The sequence below is a fragment of the Myxine glutinosa genome, chromosome 1 (assembly GCF_964187855.1).
Source record: "Myxine glutinosa chromosome 1, kmMyxGlut1.1, whole genome shotgun sequence".
Classification (NCBI taxonomy): domain Eukaryota; kingdom Metazoa; phylum Chordata; class Myxini; order Myxiniformes; family Myxinidae; genus Myxine; species Myxine glutinosa.
This window is the reverse complement of record NC_136261.1, coordinates 305836393-305855639: the sequence shown is the minus strand read 5'-3', so window position 1 is coordinate 305855639 and position 19247 is coordinate 305836393. Positions and strand designations below refer to the sequence as shown.

The window sequence follows — 19247 nt, the reverse complement described above, 5'->3', positions numbered from 1 at the left end:
ATCATGGATGTGAACACGATTCAGCCTTTAAAACTGGTGCGAAAAACAAAAAAATTATTGAAGATTTCACGATTTAACTTCCTATAGCTATGAAACGCATCTTCTTTGGGTGGTGTATACTAGCTGCGAATGAAACAGGCATTACCTGGTTTCCTTTGCTTGAGTTGTAATCAAAATGTACCTTTGTTTCTTCAAAAAGTATTTTATGATCGAAGACGTGTTGATTCAGGCTTAACATGCATATCAGAGGCCTATCGACCCCATGACTCCTCTTCATTTTTAAACTTGAATGTGTCAAAAACTTTTCGCTTTACAAAGTAAAAATCGATTAAAACCAAACATTATCAATAAATATTGTATTCCATAGTTAGTTTACATTATTATGTACATTTTTGAAGTACTGTATTGTTTAATTCCATGGTGGAAAAGAGTTGACTTGCTTTAAACAAACTCTGTATATACACCTCAGGAATATGTAAATATATAATTAGACTTCGGTTCGATCCCGAACTTCAGTATTCAGTCGCTGTACTTTTACTAAGTAATAATATAAATAACGAAGTCCTGGGAACGTTCTCTCCTATCCTTCTCCTCTCTCCTTCCCCATGCCCACATAACAGTCAACACATTCAAAACGGCTGTTGGAATACATTTCGCCCATTTTCTCAACTCCAGCTGAAACTGAGACTTGAACCATCCTAGCGCTTGTGATGGTGAATTAGAGTCGAGATAAAGCCGTGAGGGAGTCTCAATGAATGGCCTTTATGTTACAAACTTTTGAAAATGCATTTCGTTCTATAAACGGTGACTTTGATTGAATTTTCTTCCCAGTTTTTTCAACCGAGTCTAAAACCATGTTAGCGACTGTGAAAAATGAAATGAGATATCGAATTAGAGTTGAAATAAAACTGAGAGAGAGCAAGACAACAAAAGAGGCCTCAAAACTATGCGAGGAAAGAAAATGGTGGGGATTTGTTTTTGAAGCCCCTTCCAGAATGGGTGGAGCTACTCCTTCAACGGAGGAGGCCACACCCCCGGACAGACTCGCAGAATCACCTACGGAGAATATTATATAGATGCTTGTGCAATAAATTTCTCAGAATTTCGAAAGCTTGTTGGATTTTATGTGCATTTTATGCGCATTCAGTTCTTTTATTTATGGCCGACAGGATGGCCTAGAGGTGTGCACACTCACCTCTAAGTTGTCTAGCTTGGGTTCAAATCCTGACCCAACTATAAACTGTCTGGTTTTTCACAGGCAGGGTGATTCATCAATGTGTGTGCCGGGGCCCCCGACTGCCTGCATGGGTTGGTGGACCTTAAATATCCCATGGTGTCCTTCACAAAGAGTAGGTGAGTATTGCCGGCACCATGGCCAAATTCCAAATTCCTGCCCTAACTAGTCAAATGGCAGGCCTGGCCTTGGGCCAACCTTCTGACGGCCAACTCCACAAGGTGGGATAATAGTGGCTGTTAAAGAGCAACAAACAGTTATTTTATTTACATTCTCAAAGATATACTGTTGAGGTCATCATGTTCTACCTTATAGATTGTTATTTCACTTTATGCAAATATGTTGGTGAAGGAAAGGCAACAAATGCTTGATATAAAAGTTATATTATCTGATTCATTAATGCAAAAACTATTTTAGGTGAAGAATGTATTAACATTGGAAGTGTAAAATTGGTTCAATCTCACCCAAAATTAAATCCATAAAACAAAACCATTTGTGCAAGAAAGCAAGCAATTTGTTGAGAAGTTTGAAGTACTAATCTGTAAATGAAATCCTCATTAAGGCTTCACAAAACAAGGAGCAATTTCAACAGCATGACATAATGACTCAGCCATCAGGTAAAAGTGTTTTATAGAAACAGGAGATCTTGTCTCATCATTGGGCTAAACTAAAGAACTGAAAAACCTTTTGAATTCCGGAAATCACTCAAAAACGTAGGAGTCAGTGTTACTGTCCACAAATAAATTACAGTCAAATCTCAAATGTATTCTTACCATTATGGATTACTGTAGTCTGTCTTAAAGTCCGCACTGTCACCATCTCTCAATCTATTAATAGATTTGCTTTATGCTTAACACGTGAGCTTTGCTTACTCCTGTCACACTTGGGAGATGAAATCAACAACTTCTCAACACAAAAATAGATGGGAAAATAAAACTATTCAGAAAACTTCAAATTTATTCCCCAACCATTATTTAAAAAATAATTTTAAAAAAAGATTGCAGAATATTACTGGAAAAAGAGGAAGAAGAATTATATATGGCATTGGAATCTTTACTTCCGCTACTGAAGGTGAATGGAGGTTATGTGTTCACCCCTGCGTGTTTGTCCGTCTGTTATCTGTCAGTCTGTCAGCAGGCTATCTCAAAAAGTTATGGACGGATTGGGACGAAACTTAATGGACAGGTTGGACGTTTGACGAGGATGAATTGATTAGATTTTAGTGAAGATTCAGGTTCTGATCTGGACACTAGAATTTTAAAGTGATTTCCCACCTTTGATAGGTAAGGCCAAAAACGATATATAGGTCGATATTTTGAAACGTTGTGGACGACGTATGCCACAACTTGGCGGATGAGTTGGGTCTATTTTTTTCTTTTTTTTGTATACAAGATCGAGGCTCGTGTAAGAGCTAACATTCATGACAAAAAAAAACCGGACACAATACAAAACAAGAAAGAGCAATCAGAGATTGCAAACCCTCGCCAGGATGTATTTTCAGTGGTTTTTAAGGTTTTTGTGTCACAAACAATATGGCGGCCGAACCACGCGACCGATGACGTCATCATTTTTTTCCCTAAACTAATTTATTCCTAGATTATGCTCAAGAAATTTCATCTTGATCAGATGAAGTTTTGTACTTGTCGAATTATGACGTCATAATGGAGGCACCTATGACATCATCATTAACATATCTTATTCCTCATGGAGAGTTCTTTACAATGAGCCATGTATCAATTTTTTCTATTCAGCGCTGTCGGAGATATAGAGGTGCAAAGTTAATCGGTTTTTCCAAGATGGCAGCCGAACCACGTGACCAATGACGTCATAATTATCATTAAAAAATTCTACACGTGGAGTTGCACCGATGGTGAAAATTTCCTGTCAATCGTACCAACGGTTGCAGAGAAAATTACATATTTATTCTGTGTGGACAAACAGACAAACAGACAAATGACTCAAATGCAATACCCTCTCCTCTGGCAAGGGTAATAAAGGGAGTGGGAGACCAGATGGGGAGAGGGGGAAGCACACAAGTACAACATTTGCGAGCAGGGACATCGGGAGATCTGTGGGAGGGAGAGGGCTTGGGGAGAGGAGGCATGGGAAGGGGGGTAAACCAAACATGGAGTTAAAAAAAAACCAAAAAAATAAAACCACATGGACACAGCAAGGACTTCCAGCAAAGAAGTCGGTATTTCAGAAAAGTGGATCTGGGGTGAATTAACGGGGGTAGAAAAGATCAAGGTTTTGGATGGGGGAAGATAAGAGATGGTGGTGAACAGCTGTTTTAAAGACCTGGAAATTCGGGAAAACCTGGAAGGTTCGGTGCCAAGAACAAGCCGATAATGATATTTTGGTTCATATCTGGATCCCGATGCGGCCGACCTCTGGATACAAAACGTAAACTGTTCAGCCTGGTGGAGGTTTGCGCTCTATCCAGCACCATTTTAGTTTGGTAAACATAACCTGATCTACTTTAAGAGTGGGTCAAATCCACCACTTAGGAAAACGTTCAGTAATTCAAATAAATATTTTTTATCACCATTCTGCAGTAGAGTCGCAACACTGGTTTTCTATTACCTGCCGCACTCCAGATGCAGCTCCAACTACATTCATGATGATATTGCAGGTTATGCCTGTGATCAAAGGCACAGCATTACGCTTGCAATTCCTGAAATAAGTACTTTGTAAGGTTTTGAGTGACAGATCTGAAAGTGTAAAACGACTCATAATAATTTTTTATAAACTCCACAGCACATTAAAGCTGCAGTGAGAATGGTTTACAAACCACTGCTGTTTTGATGTGGCACTATGATCCATTTCCACAGGCTCCAGTGTGATTATATTATGTGCGTCGTATGCATTATATTACTGTGCCAGTGTCTGTGCCGTACCTCACCAGTAACGAGCCAAAAACGTGCATATATGACCATATATATGACCATATTATGACCATATTTTATATATAAAAGGATGAAGACCATTGTGCAGGCTCGATGGGCCTAATATGCCTGTGTTGAAGTTTCGTGTGAGGTAACTCAAAAAGCATCCACTCGATTTACAGCAAAAGGGTTAAAACTAATCTAATGATGTTTGGTATCTACCTGACAGCCTTCCCTCGGGCAAACCATAAACATAAAGATCAAGACTATCAACTGCAGTTTTGTAACGGACAGTCAGGGTTGAGGCATTTATTCTGGTTGTTGCTATTGTTGTTTTGTATGTAGACTGTGGCTGCTGGTTGCATCATTTCCTGGAAGTGCAGCTGTGCCGCTGATGCAGTGCCCGTGTAACCAGTAAGCTGGTACTCACTCGTTTTGCAGACCTCGGAAGGTTATTTAATGGCATGGCAAGGGCTCAAACTCAAGGACCCCAACACCTTAAGCCAGCCACCTTAATCATTAAGCCAACACCAGGTTTATTTATTCTGGCAATCTATTGCATTAAAAACAAGAAAACGAGCAATCAAAGATTGCAAACCCTCACCAGTATGTATTTCAGTGGTTTTAAAGGCTTTTGTGTTAAAACAAATATGGCGGCCGAACCACGTGACCGATGACGTCATCATTTTGTTTGCTTTTGCACTAATTTATTCCCAGATGATGCTCAAGAAATTTCATCTTCATAGGATGAAGTTTTGTACTTGTCGTATTATGACGTCATAATGGAGGCACCTATGACATCATCATTAACATATTTTATTCCCCATGGTGAGTTCTTTACAATGAGCCATGTCTCCATTTTTTCTATTCAGTGCTTTCGGAGACATAAAGGTGCAGTTTTTCGTTTTTTCCAAGATGGCGGCCGAACCACGTGACCTATGACATCATAATTATCATTAAAAAATTATACAGGTGAAGTTGCACCTATGGTGAAAACTTCCTGTCAACCGGACCAACACTTGCAGAGAAAATCATATTTATTCTGTGCGGACAAACAGACAGACAAACGGACTCAAATGCAATACCCTCTCCTCTGGCGAGGGTAATAAAGGGAGTGGGAGACCAGATGGGGAGAGGGGGAAGCACACAAGTACAACATTTGCGAGCAGGGACATCGGGAGATCTGTGGGAGGGAGAGGGCTTGGGGTGAGGGGGCATGGGGGGTAAACCAAACATGGAGTAAAAAATAAAAAACCAAAAAAAAAAACACATGGAGACAGCTAGGACTTCCAGCAAAGAAGTCCGTGACCGATGACATCATACAGTTGCAGAGAAAATTACATATTTATTCTGTGCAGAAGAACAGACAAACAAACAGATAAACAGACTAACGGACTCAAATGCAATACCCTCTCCTCTGGCGAAGGTAAAAATGAAAATGGTAGTTGACACATCTTTGTATAAACTCATTTGACTATATCTCATTTGTATAACTTTTTGAATGCCACCTGTACTTCTAACGATGACGATTGATCATCAAGCCTTTCATCTGTTCCCACCTTACCCAGTCAAACCAAACTGCTCCTGGAATCTGTGTCCTTCTCTCCTGACAAGGTGGAGAAGTTTTTGTCAAACCTCGACTCTGATTCTGCAACTGGACCAGACGGCATCAGCCCACGGGTCCTAAAATCTTACTCTGCTGCTCTATCTCACCCTCTCTCTGTCCTTTTCACCCTCTCTTTTGCTCAAGGTCATCTGCCAGCATCTTGGAAATCAGCAAACATCACCGCTTTACACAAAAAAGGTGCAAAAACAGATCCTTGCAACTACAGACCAATCAGCCTGCTCCCAATTATCAGCAAAGTCATGGAATCCATCATTGCTTCGGATATCAAATCCTTCCTCTTCTCTAATGGCTTGATCACTGATCATCAATTTGGATTCAGACCAGGTCATTCTACTCTGGACATGTTGCTTCTGCTCTCAACAGTGGATGGAGGTCCTCAATGCCAAACAGGAAATCATAGCTGTCTCCCTTGACATATCACGTGCCTTCGATACGGTCTGGCACCCCGCTCTGCTCACCAAACTCTCCTCCTATGGTATCCATGGAATTCTCCACGTATGCTGGCAGACTTCCTCTCTAGTCGTAGTCAACGTGTGGCCCTGAATGGGTTTCTCTCATCTCCCCTTCCTGTTCAGGCTGGAGTTCCCCAATGCAGTGTTCTGGGCCCTGTGCTATTTCTGATCTTCATCACTGATCTCTCCGACTCTCTGGAAAATCCTCTCTATCTCTTTGCTGATGACTCCACTCTCTGCCGCTCCATTCCTCATCCCTCAGATCGGCAGTCTGCAGCCTCCTCACACTATGCAGACCTGGACAAAATCACAGACTGGTCAAACAAGTGGAACATGTCTTTCAATCCTGACAAATCTCACACTCTTACTATGTCTCTCCGAAAAGACCGACTGAAAAACCCTCCCACCCGCTTCCACAACAATCCTCTCCAAGAAGTTCTGTCGCTCAAGCTTTTGGGTCTCACTATCTGCCATGATCTTTTTTGGGAAAAACACATTTCCAAGCTGGCCCCCAAAGCCAGTCGCCATCTGGGCATCCTCCGTCGTGCGAAATCCTTCCTTGGCACACCTGAGCTCCTCACCACATACAAGGCTTTCATCCGCAGCTCAATGGAATACTGTTCCCCCTCTGGGCCGGTGCTCCTGCCTCACACCGAGCCCGGCTTCACGCTGTTGAAACCAAAGCTTTCAGAATCATTGGAATCTCCTGCGATGAAGCTAACTCCGAGGGCCTTTCACTCACTCACCGCAGGTAGGTTGGTGGTCTTTCTGTATTCTACCCACTCCTCTCTGGCCTTGCTCCCTCAGCTCTCTCTGTGTTCTGTACCCCAAATATTCCTACAGGTCACACAAGATCTGCCAGCAACCCTCTTATGGTTAAACTGCCAAAATCAAGGCTCTCTGCTCACCTTCAGTCTTTCATTCCCATTTTCTCCCGCCTCTGGAACAAACTCCCCCACTCACTTCAATCCCACTCCTACCTCCAGGTCTTTAAAACAACTGTTCACCACCATCTCTTATCTTCCCCCATCGAAAAACCTTGATCTTTTCTACCCCTGCAAATTTTCACCCCAGATCGACTTTTTTTAAATTCCAACTTCTTTCCTGGAAGTCCTTTCAGTATCCATATGTTTTATACCTCTCCCACCTCCCCCAAGCCCTCACCCTCCCACAGTTCTCTCGATGTCCTTGCTCTCAAATGTTGTGTTTGTGTCCGTCCTTCCCCCTCTCTCCCCATCTTGTCTACCGCTCCCCATATTTTGTGTTTTGTGTGTCGGTTTGACTTTTTGTGTGATTAATGTTAGATCTTTCACGAGCCTCGATCTTTTGATATCCGAATTTTTTTTTTAAAATCAAGTTGCAATAAATACATACATTTCAGAAAAAAGAGAGTCTGTAAATCTTACTATAATTCACCAAATGTCTGTCCGTCCATTCGAAGGTACCGCAAAAACGGCTCAACCGATCGCAACAATATTTTGGGTGGGTATTCCTGGGACCCCTGGGAGTAAAATAGGCTATATTGTTTTTCCAATTTTTCCAAGTTTAACAATTTTCCAGTTTTTACAAACACGATGGAATAATATTTACGGATATGAACAGTGATGTGGCTTTTGTTGAAATTCTACAAATACTGTTTATTCTACGTACCAGGAGAGAGTAGATCGACTCCTGACGAACTCTTCCTATATAAACGTGCGTCTCCGAAGTAACATGGCAGCGTGTGCAAAGCGACTGAGATATATACTGAGATATAACATGGCAGGCTCGGCTTGCAAGCCACAGTCTACAATTCCAATGTAAGAGACATAATTACTCTTCTTTTGGGTCTTCAGAGTCCTCTGGGTCTTTTGGGTCCTCTGGTTCATTTGGGACTTTTGGGTGTTCAAGCTCTTTTGCATCCTTGGGATCTTTTGGGTCCTTTGTGTCCTCTGGGTCATTTGGGTCCTCAGGGTCTTTTGGGTCCTCTGGATCTTTGGGGTCTTCGGATCTTTTCGGTCATCTGGGTCTTTGGGGAATTTTGGGCCTTCAGGGCCTTTTGGGTTTTTGTTGTCTTTTGGGTCTTTAAGGGTCTTGTGGTCTTTGGGGTATTTTGGGTCTTCTAGATATTTAAGGGTAGTTGGGGTTTTTTTGGTCTTCAGGGTCTTTTGGGTTTTCAGGGTATTTTGGGTATTTAAGGGCATTTAAGGATCTTTGGCATCATTTGGGTCTTTAAGGGTCTTGGGGTCTTTTCAGTCTTTGGGGTCTTCAGTGTCTTTTGGGTTTTTGTGGTCTTTTGGATATTTCAGAGTCTTCGGGGTCTTTTGGTTGTTTGGGGTTCATTGGGTCTTTTTGGTCTTTGGGGTATTTTGTATCTACAGAGTACTTGGGGGTTCTTCTGAGGCTTTGGGGCCTTTTGGGTCCTTTTTGTCAATTGGGTGCTTGGGGTTGTTTGGGCCTTTTGGATCCTCATGGTATTTTGGGTCTTCAGGGTCTTTGGGGTCCATTGGGTCTTCAGGGTCTTTTCAGTCTTTTGGGTCTTTGGGGTTCTTTGGGTCTTTGGGGTACTTTGGGTCTTTGGGGTACTTTGGGTCTTTGGGGTATTCAGGATATTGTGGGTCTTCAGAGTCCTTGGGATCTTCTGGGTCTTTTGGGTCTTCATTATCTTTTGTGTCTTTAACAGTCTACAGGTTATTTTGGGTCTTTGGGTATTTTGAGTGTTTGGGGTCCATTGGGTCTTTGGGGTCTTCTGGGTCCTTGGGGTCTTTTGGGTCCTCAAGAGTCTTTTAGGTCTTTTAACCGGTGGACACACAGTCGTGTTCAAAGATTGCCCCTTAAACCCCACATTCAAATCCCTCCGAAAGCACTACTCAAAGACTTTAAAACCTTGCCTTATGAAGGGGGACAGACAAACACACAAACACACACACACACATTGTGTTTTATATGGCAGATGAAATAAATTGACTCCTTTTGCAATGAATATCTAAATCATGTAGTACATAAATACCATGCAGGTCCTTTTTAAATTGTCCGATATTTTGTGAAAGATATTTAAAAGATCAACAGTCTTGATTGCAGACAGGGCAGCTATTTCACGTTCTTCCAAAAAACATCGTGCTCTCCAGTTTAGCACTTCCTTCTCACAGGACTAAGCCAAATAAAAGGCGTGTTTACTTGCTGAATACAAACAATATGATAAATAATCCAAAAGGAGACAGTTCAGTAATGAGGATACAATTAGCTAAGCTGTTCTGGCCATTAAATTGATGGTCTCACCACTTTGAAAGTAAACAGGAAGCAAGCAAAATTGAATGAAAAAGTGCCCAATACATCATGCCACGAGCAAGCAAGAGCTTATTAGACCATGCACACAAAGTGAAAAGTGCGGTTAAGCAATTGGTTGTGTCTGTCCATCTGTCTGTCTTATCAGTTTATGATTGTCAGTTTATTATTGACGAACAACTTCTTTAAATTGAATGTTATATTTTGAACACGAATCTGAACATGAATGGGAAGACAAGTTTGCCATTGTACTTTGGCTCTGAGTTTTGTCCCGACCGGACATGTGCAGAGAGGAGTGAGATAATATTTCTACTCTGTCTTCCTGCATTGCAGTCAAACAAAATTGAAAACTATTCCAAACAGGAAACTTGCTGTTTTTAAGGACATCATAAAGGACACAAACAACAGGCACGAATTACTAATGGAACGTGTTAGACAGGGTGATGTAATAGACACTGGGTCAAATGGCGGTAAAACACGGAATTAATTTATTTATATGCCTTTAAACCTCTTTAAACCTTTATTCAAATATAATTATACTTACAAGAACATCCAGTTTTGCCAGGGTGGGTTCCATTACCAACTAGAACGGCACTCAGGAGAGCGTAGAGCGCAAACCTCCGCCAGGCGGAACAGTTTACGTTTCGTATCCCACTGATAGGCCGGATCTGGATTCGGACCGGAACCAAAATCGAACGAGCTTGTTTTTGTCACTTACCCAACTACCCATCCACCAAGTTTTGTCAAAAGTCGTCCATAAGTTTTTGAAATATCATGATAATATCGTTTTTGGTCCGATCTCTCAATGGTGAAAAATCACTTGCAAATTAAAAATAATCTCCAATCCAAATCTGGATTTGTATCTTCACCAAAATCAAATCAATTCGTCCTTGTCACGCACCCAACCAGTGCACTTGTTTCGTACAAATCTGTCCTTAACTTTTTGAAATATTATGCTATATATGGGTTTTAGCACTATCACTCAATGGTGAAGAATCAATTTAAATTCGAATATCCAGATCCGGATCTTCACCATAATCTAATAATTTATTGCTCGTCACAAACCCAACACACACCTCCACCAAATTTCATCCGAATCTGTGGCACGTGGGATGGCGTCGCCAAAAATTGCTAATTTCTGTTGAAATATCCACGAATCCCCATCAGTGACGGGTACCTTTGTTAGTAAATCATAAATACAAAAGATGAACTGCTCTTCATTAGGCCAGAACCACCTTTCGAGGCCATTTTTCCCTGCAGAGCAGGGGTTGGCCTTTTTCGGGCACCATGGTCCTCTTTTTGAAGCAATGTTTTATGGTCCGGATGCCCTTCCTGCCGCCAACCCTGTTAGTCGCCTCTTGCGACACACAGGGAATTATGAGTGAACTGGTACTCGATTTGCCGACCTCGGAAGGATTAGCAGGCTGAGTCAACCCCCCTGGCGTTAATTCAGCGATCTACTGGCATTCGAACCCAGGATCCTAGCATCCCAAGCCAGCACCCGAATCGCTAAGCCAACACTAGGCTAATCTTCATAAGGTGAGAAAAAAAAGAGAAGTCATCAGATTAGATGAAACAAATACGATTTTGGAAGGGGAGGTTATGAGGTATAATAAACATCATATGAGGGGGCATCTAATTATGTATTGTATGTATGCATGGTGTTGGCTTAGCGATTAGGGTGCCGGCTTGGGATCCTAGGATCCTGGGTTTGCAATCCCGGTCGATTGCTGAATTAACGCCAGGGGGGTTGACTCAGCCTGCAATCCTTCCGAGGTCGGCAAATTGAGTACCAGCTTGCTGGGATGAATGATCCCGGTGTGTACCCCGGTTTAGAATAGGTACACCGTATCCCTGCACATCATAAGAGGCTACCAAGGGTTGGCGTCAGGAAGGGCATCCGGCCATAAAAACATTGCCTCAAACAGGGAACCATGATTGTCATGGGGCCTGCAAGGCCAACCCCCGCTCTAGCGGGGAAAATGGCCTTTTAAAAAACGATCATTCATTCATGGGGGGAACAGGGCAAAATTGAGAAAATTTAAACTGAGAAAAGGAGGGTGGGGAAGATTTAATTATAGGATGGGTGCGGAAGTGTGAGAGGAATGGGGGAGATAAGGGAAAGAAGTTTGGGAGATAACATTAAAGTTAAGGGAATCGAATACAGAAAACACAACAAACTTGAACACAGGAGGTCATTTTGTTCATTTTGCATGTGCTTTATCCACACCCATTAATTTCATGTTGAAGGAGCTATGCTCCCACGTAGTCAGAAGGATGGACGCGACAAAAAACTGGAATTCGTCCGAGTTTCTTTATTGTCACAAAACAACTCGGGTACTCTAAAAAGCCCGTTTATCAGGCAGCAATATATATACACACATTATCCCGGAGCGTTTGCCCGGGAAAGGCGAGAGGGGGCATGGCCGGGCGTCCTGGCTGCGGCCTGGCAAGTCGAGGGCGGGCATGCCCGGGCGTCCCGGACGCGGCCTGGCAAGTCGAGAGCGGGCGTGGCCGGGCGTGCCCGGGCATGCCCGGGCGTCCCGGCCGAGGCCTGGCAAGTTGAGCGCGGGCCTGCCCGGGCGTCCTGGACGAGCCCGGCATGGTGATCGCTCCGCGTCCTTGGTAGGTGCAAGGCGATTGTGTAAACCCAGCGGTAGCCGCTACACACGTCCCCCCAGAATCGACTTGCACCGGCAGGGTCAATTTGAGGGGGGTCCTGATGACCCGGCCGAAGCGACCCCTGGTGGGTCGTGGGGGGGTGGGGGGGGTCCGGTGTGGTGGTGGGCGGTCGAGTGGGGGGCACCGTGGACAGGGGGCGGCCTCGCCGCGGCGGAAGGGCCAACCGTAGCGGTTGGTCGATGTCCACGTGCGCCGGCTTGAGGCGGTCCACCGCAATCCGGTCCGACCTGCCGCCGATGTCGATGACGAACGACTTGTCGTCCCGTCGCAGGACCCGGAAGGGCCCGTCGTACGGCGGCCGGAGTGGCCCCCGATGTGCGTCATGACGCACAAAAACGTAATCCGCTGTGCGAAGCGCTGGGGGGACGTAGGACTGGGGGTCACCGTGGTGGGATGTTGGCACGGGGGCAATCCGTCGGGCGGCCTCCTGGAGGTCCGAGCGCTGGTGAGCTGCGGACCAGGGACTGGTAGCGTCGGGCACGAATTCGCCGGGACGCGTAGCGCCTGGCCGTAGACAAGCTCGGCGGTGGATGCCCGGAGGTCCTCCTTGGGGGCCGTGCGGAGGCCCAAAAGGACCCACGGCAGCCGGTCGGCCCAACCGCCGTACTGAAGGCCGGCCATGAGCGCGGCCTTCATGGAGCGGTGGAATCGCTCGCACAACCCGTTGGCTTGGGGGTGGTAGGCCGTAGTACGGTGGAGCTTGACCCCCAGGTTGTGGGCGACCGCGCCCCACAACTCGGAGGTGAACTGCGGTCCGCGGTCCGACGAGATGTCCGCCGGTGCGCCGAAGCGGGCGACCCAGGTGGCGATGAAAGCCTGCGCCATGTGGGCGGTGGTGGTGGAGACGAGGGGAACGGCCTCCGGCCACCTGGTGGTCCTGTCCACCATGGTGAGCAGGTGTGTGAACCCCCGTGATGGGGGGAGGGGGCCCACCAGATCCACGTTGACGTGGTCGAAACGTCGTTCGGGCACGGTGAAAGGTGCCAGCGGGGCCTGGGTGTGTCGGTGGACCTTGGCCTGTTGGCAGGCTGTGCAGGTGCTGGTCCAATCGCGGACGTCCCGTCGAAGGCCGTGCCAGACGAATCGCGCCGACACCAGCTTCTGGGAAGCTTTCCGGCCCGGGTGGGAAAGGCCGTGGAGGGAGGCGAAGATGCGGCGTTGCCAGGTAACGGGCACGATGGGGCGAGGCTGGCCTTGGGAGACGTCGCAGAGCAGGACAGTGTCCGCGAAGGGGATGTCGGCCAGGCGGAGGCCCGTGTCCGCCGCCCGGAGGGCTTGCACCGTGGTGTCGGTGGTTTGGTCCGCCGCCATAAGCGCGAAGTCCACGCCGAGGTGGACCGCGTTCGCGCTGGCCCGAGAAAGACAGTCGGCCACGGCGTTGTTTTTGCCGGCGACGTGCCGGATGTCCGTGGTAAACTCCGACACGGCGGAGAGGTGGCGCTGTTGACGGGCCGACCACGGCTCCGTGACCTTGGCCATTGCGTAAACCAACGGCTTGTGGTCGACGAACGCCGTGAAGGGTCGGCCCTCCAGGAGGTGGCGGAAATGGCGAACGGCCAGGTGTAGACCGAGGAGCTCACGGTCAAACGTGCTATATTTGAGCTCGTTCGGCCAGAGCTGCCGGCTGAAAAAAGCGAGTGGCTGCCAAACCCCGTTCATCCATTGCTCATGTACGGCGCCCACCGCATAGTCGGAGGCATCCGTGGTGAGGGCAATGGGAGCGTTGAGCACCAGGTGAGCGAGCAGTGTTGTGGCGGCGAGGGCCCGCTTTGAGCTTTGGAAGGCCGCGTCCATTGCTGCGGACCAGACGATGTCGTGCTTGGCCGGCTTGCCCCGGAGGGCTTCGTAGAGGGGCCGCATGAGTTGAGCAGCGCGGGCACGAAGCGGTGATAGAAATTCACCATTCCCAGGAATTCCTGCAGGGCCTTTATGGAGCGGGGACGCGGAAACGTGGTGATGGCCTCGACCTTGGTTGGCAGTGGCACGGCCCCGTTCCTGGTGATGTGGTGGCCCAAAAAATCAACGGCCGTCGTGCCGAAGTGGCATTTGGCCGGGTTGACGATGAGGCCGTGCTCGCTGAGGCGCCCGAACAGTGTTCGGAGGTGGAGGAGGTGCTCGGCCCGGGACGTGCTGGCGACGAGGATGTCGTCCAGGTAAACGAAGAGGAACCGCAGGTCACGCAGCACGCCGTCCATCAAGCGCTGGAACGCCTGAGCCGCGTTCTTGAGGCCAAACGGCATCCGTAGGAATTTGAATAAGCCGAACGGCATGATGACGGCCGTTTTAGGGATGTCGGCCGCCCTGACAGGTACCTGGTGATATCCCCGTATGAGATCGATTTTTGAAAAAATGACCCGTCCTGCCAGACGGGCGGAGATGTCTTGGATGTGCGGGATCGGATACCTGTCGGGGGTGGTAGCGTCGTTAAGGCGGCGGTAGTCGCCACATGGGCGCCAGCTGCCCCCTGGTTTTAGGACGATGTGTTGTGGCGAAGCCCACGCGCTATCGGAGCGCCGCACGATGCCGAGGTGTTCCAAAGCGTCGAACTCGGCTTTGGCCACGGCGAGTTTGGCTGGGTCGAGGCGGCGGGCTCTGGTGTAGACCGGCGGGCCCGTGGTTGGTATGTGGTGCTCGATCCCATGTCGTACTGCGACGGACGAAAACGTCGGCCGCGTGAGGGCCGGGAACTCCGTGAGCAGGCGAGCAAACTCGTTCGCCGCCGGGAGGGCGCATGCCAGCTCGGTCGGAGCGAAGCTGCTCAATGTGCATACCAGGGAGCTGAAGGTCTCGGCATTGATGAGGCGACGCCGTTGGACGTCCACCAGCAGTCCGTGTGCGCAGAGGAAGTCGGTGCCTAGCAGAGCCATGGGCACGTTTGCGGTTACAAACGTCCAAGTAAAGCGTTGGCCGCCGAAGCAGAGGGTGACGTTGCGCGGGCCGAAGGTGCGGATGGCCGATCCGTTGGCCGCAACCAAGGAGGGGCCACAAACCGCGGACTGCCTGTCCTGATCGGAGGCGGGTATGATGCTCAGTTGGGCGCCGGTGTCGCACAGGAAGCGCCGTCCGGACGCTTTGTCCGTGATGAAAAGTAAGTTGCCCGTGTGGCCGGCGCTCATGGCTGGTAATGAACGCCGGCCTGGCCGTTTCCCGGCCTGCCGAAGGTGCACGGGAGTCGGCATGTCCGGGCCTTCTGTCCGAACCTGGCATGGTAGTAACACCACGCTTGGTCAGGTGGAGGCCCCGGTCGTCGTGCTGGAGGTGGTCGGCTTGGCGTTGCGGCCGCCAATTGCGTCGGCCGTTCGGTCGTCGACCGTGCCGGGTGCTCGGGCGCCATGGGCGTTGCGTCGGACGGCGGTGGGCCCCAGGTCGCTGCTGCAATGCGTTGGCCTGCCGCGGAGATCTTGTCGGCTTCCCTGGCGAGGGCGCGGGGATCCGTGATCGTCGTGCTCGCCAGGGCGAGGCGTACCGGGCTAGGCAGCTGACGGAGGAACAGCTCCCGGAACAGGAATGCCGGAGAGTGCTCGCCGAGCAGCGAAAGCATGTAGTCCATTCGCTCGGACGGGCGCGTGTCGCCGAGCTCGGGCAGGTCGAGCAGGCGCCGTGCGCGTTCCGCCGATGGGAGGGCGAAAGCGTCGAGGAGGAGCTTTTTAATCGCACCGTATTTGTCAGCGGCTGGCGGGCTCTCGAGGAGGCTCAGGGCGCGGGCCGCGGTGGCTGAACCGAGCGCTGCTACCACATGGTGGAAGCGGGTGTCGTCGGCCGTGATGCCTCGCAGGGCGAACAGGGAGTCCGCCTGGGCGAACCAAACCGCCGCGTGAGCCTCCCAGAAGGTAGGCAGTTTAAGGGCAACTGCCGTGTCCATGTCGGTAGGTCACTAATGAAGGAGCTGTGCTCCCACGTAGTCGGAAGAATGGACGCGACAAAAAACTGGAATTCGTCCGAGTTTCTTTCTTGTCACAAAACAACTCGGGTACTCTAAAAAGTCCGTTTATCGGGCAGCAATATATATACACACATTATCCCGGAGCGTTTGCCCGGGAAAGGCGAGAGGGGGCGTGGCCGGGCGTCCTGGCCGCGGCCTGGCAAGTTGAGCGCGGGCCTGCCCGGGCGTCCTGGACGAGCCCGGCATGGTGATCGCTCCGCATCCTTGGTAGGTGCAAGGCGATTGTGTAAACCCAGCGGTAGCCGCTACAATGTATTTGTTGTCTATGATACTACCTCAATCATATCATGTATAATTCACGAAGTGTGCGTGTTTGTTTGTCTGACGTGTATGCATTCCTAAACTGCTGGATGGAATGAGTTGTAAACTAGTGCTTGTAGTCGGAGCATGCAAAGTGATGTTTTAAGCAGTAAAAATGTAATAAAAAAAAGAATTAATCGACCCTCGGATTTATGGTGGTGGAGGGAATGGGACACAAATTCTACCTGTAAGTGTGTATCGTATAGCGCCGCTACCGATGTTCAGGGGGGCGGGGGGGGGGGGGGTTCTTATGTCATAATAACATAATCCAATTCTTTGCATCCAAATCATAGACATCAAATAAGTGGAGGAATTTTCATACTAAATATCAAACCGCTTGTGCATTTGTCTGACTTCTATACATGCCTGAACCACTAGATGGAATGATTTAAAAACCGTTTGTTGTACTTCCAGGGTGAACAGGAAGGTTTTAAGGAGTAAAATAAAATTCAGTCCCAGGGGTTCAGGGTGGGAGGAGGACTGCAATTCTGTCTATGTAAATGTGTATCGTATATCGCCACCTGGTGGAAGCCTGCATTACAAGTCAAATCATAAAAGTGGGGCGGAAGGGTTGTTTGCTAGTGTTGACAATTTACTTAATGTCATAGCCTGCCTGGTGTTGGCTTAGCGGTTAGGGTGCCGGCTTGGGATCCTAGGATCCTGAGTTTGAATCCCGGTCGATCGCTGAATTAATGCAGTGGGGTTGACTCAGCCTGTCATCCTTCTGAGGTTGGCAAATTGAGTACAAGCTCGCTGGTAATTGGGACACTGCGTCAGCGGCACAAAAACATGCTTCCAGAAAAAATGATACAACTAGCAGCCACAGGCAGCATACAAAAACAACAACTTCATTTCATTTGGGAAAAAGAGGTGGTGGAGTGGGGGCAGCGAAGAGGGGAACAATGTTTTTACCATCGAAGTGGATGGGAGGAAAATATCAAGCGGATTCATAAATGAAGTGAATAATACGATTACCAAAAGGTTTTAAAACATTTCACAAATGTAAGTAATGAATAGTAAAATATCTGATACACTGCCCCCATGGAATGCCAACAAAAACGGTGGAGGGATCAGGAGCAGTGACCTTCGATAACCTCTCATCGATGAAATCGTAAAATTGACAAAAGCAGAAAATAGGAGCATCGATGCACATGGAGGAAGGATATTCCAAAAATTAATATCGAAAGAGAAATCTTTATCTCTGACTGTATCCAAAGCATCTCGCCATTGCTAAATCATCATTAACAACGTGTCAGGGTAGGGTTTCCAGAAAGAAAGCCAAATTAACGATCAGTGATAAGCAACTACGGGAAACAGATCTGCTGTTGACTGCAGTGATGAATTCTGTAATCACACTCAATACTGCAGGGAAGAAAACGTATCAACCCCTGAAAAATACACCAGGCTATCTCCAAATGATAAAAGTTTCAAAAAATAAAAAAGATCCAGAGTTCAGATTTTCATTTCAACTCCTGATGAACAAGGATCTGCATCAGCTTCAAACACATGGTACAGCACTGCCATTACCACGAAAAGTGTATGATATTGGCACTGAAAGATCACTTCAGTGTATTGCATTGGCCCCCGCACCGAGACAACCCAGTTTGCTTATCGTGGGCTCAATTGAGAGCATCATATTTATTGCAGAAATGTCTACGTGTGCATTGAAGCAAAATAAATAGATTCGGATCTAAACTAGAGAAAGGAGCCATTGGTTCAAATGATAGCCAGACGGAACACAAGTGGTCACAAATCACAAACAAAGGACGGCTAGTGGTTCTTTGAGATTCACCACGGGTAAATGAGATCATTTATCACCTGAGCGTAAAAAACAAAACAAAAAACAATCGCTTACTGAAGATTCAAATGAAAAATCATACTTAACAAGACTAATACCAGAGGTCTATGCCCCTGGGATCAAAACAAAAGATTTTTGCTCACATTCACATGCAGGTGCCTTATCAGAATGGGTTGACCTTTACATACATCACACATTTACAAGAATAATTTGCGAACAGCGATGGAAATAAAGGGGAGAGAGAGACGAGAGAGGGAGAGAGAGAGGGAGAGAGAGAGGGAGAGAGAGGGAGAGAGGGAGAGAGAGAGAGAGAGAGGGGAGAGAGAGAGAGAGGGAGAGGTGAGAGAGAGAGAGGGAGAGAGAGAGTGAGAGAGATAGAGAGGGAGAGGGAGAGAGAGGGAGGAGAGAGAGAGAGAGAGGGAGGAGAGAGAGGGAGAGAGGGAGAGGGAGAGAGAGAGAGACAGAGAGAGGGAGAGAGAGAGGGAGAGGGAGAGGGGAGAGAGAGAGACAGAGAGAGAGGGAGAGAGAGGGAGAGAGAGAGAGGAGAGGGTGAGAGAGGGAGAGAGAGAGGGAGAGAGGAGAGAGAGAGGGAGAGAGAGAGGGAGAGAGAGAGAGAGAGAGGGAGAGAGAGAGAGAGGGAGAGGAGAGGGAGAGGGAGAGAGAGAGGGAGAGAGAGAGGGAGAGAGAGAGGGAGAGAGAGAGGGAGAGAGAGAGAGGGAGAGGGTGAGAGGGAGAGAGGGAGAGAGAGGCAGAGAGAGAGGGAGAGAGAGAGAGGGAGAGAGAGAGAGAGGAGAGAGAGAGGGAGAGAGAGAGGGAGAGAGAGAGAGAGGGAGAGGGAGAGAGAGAGGAGAGAGAGAGAGGGAGAGAGATAGAGAGGGAGAGGGAGAGAGGGAGAGAGAGAGAGAGAGAGGGGAGAGAGGGAGAGGGAGAGAGAGAGAGGGAGAGAGAGACAGAGAGAGGGAGAGAGAGAGGGAGAGAGGGAGAGGGAGAGAGAGAGACAGAGAGAGAGGGATAGAGAGGGAGAGAGAGAGAGGGAGAGGGTGAGAGAGAGGGAGAGAGAGA

General features: G+C 48.1%; 1 protein-coding gene across 12 annotated transcripts in view; it reads right to left on the bottom strand.

Moving 5' to 3' along the window:
* The window catches only part of LOC137439601 (cadherin EGF LAG seven-pass G-type receptor 2), a 460955-nt gene that overhangs the window by 235372 nt on the left and 206336 nt on the right, over window positions 1-19247 (bottom strand). The gene's annotated exons all lie outside the window — the stretch shown is intronic.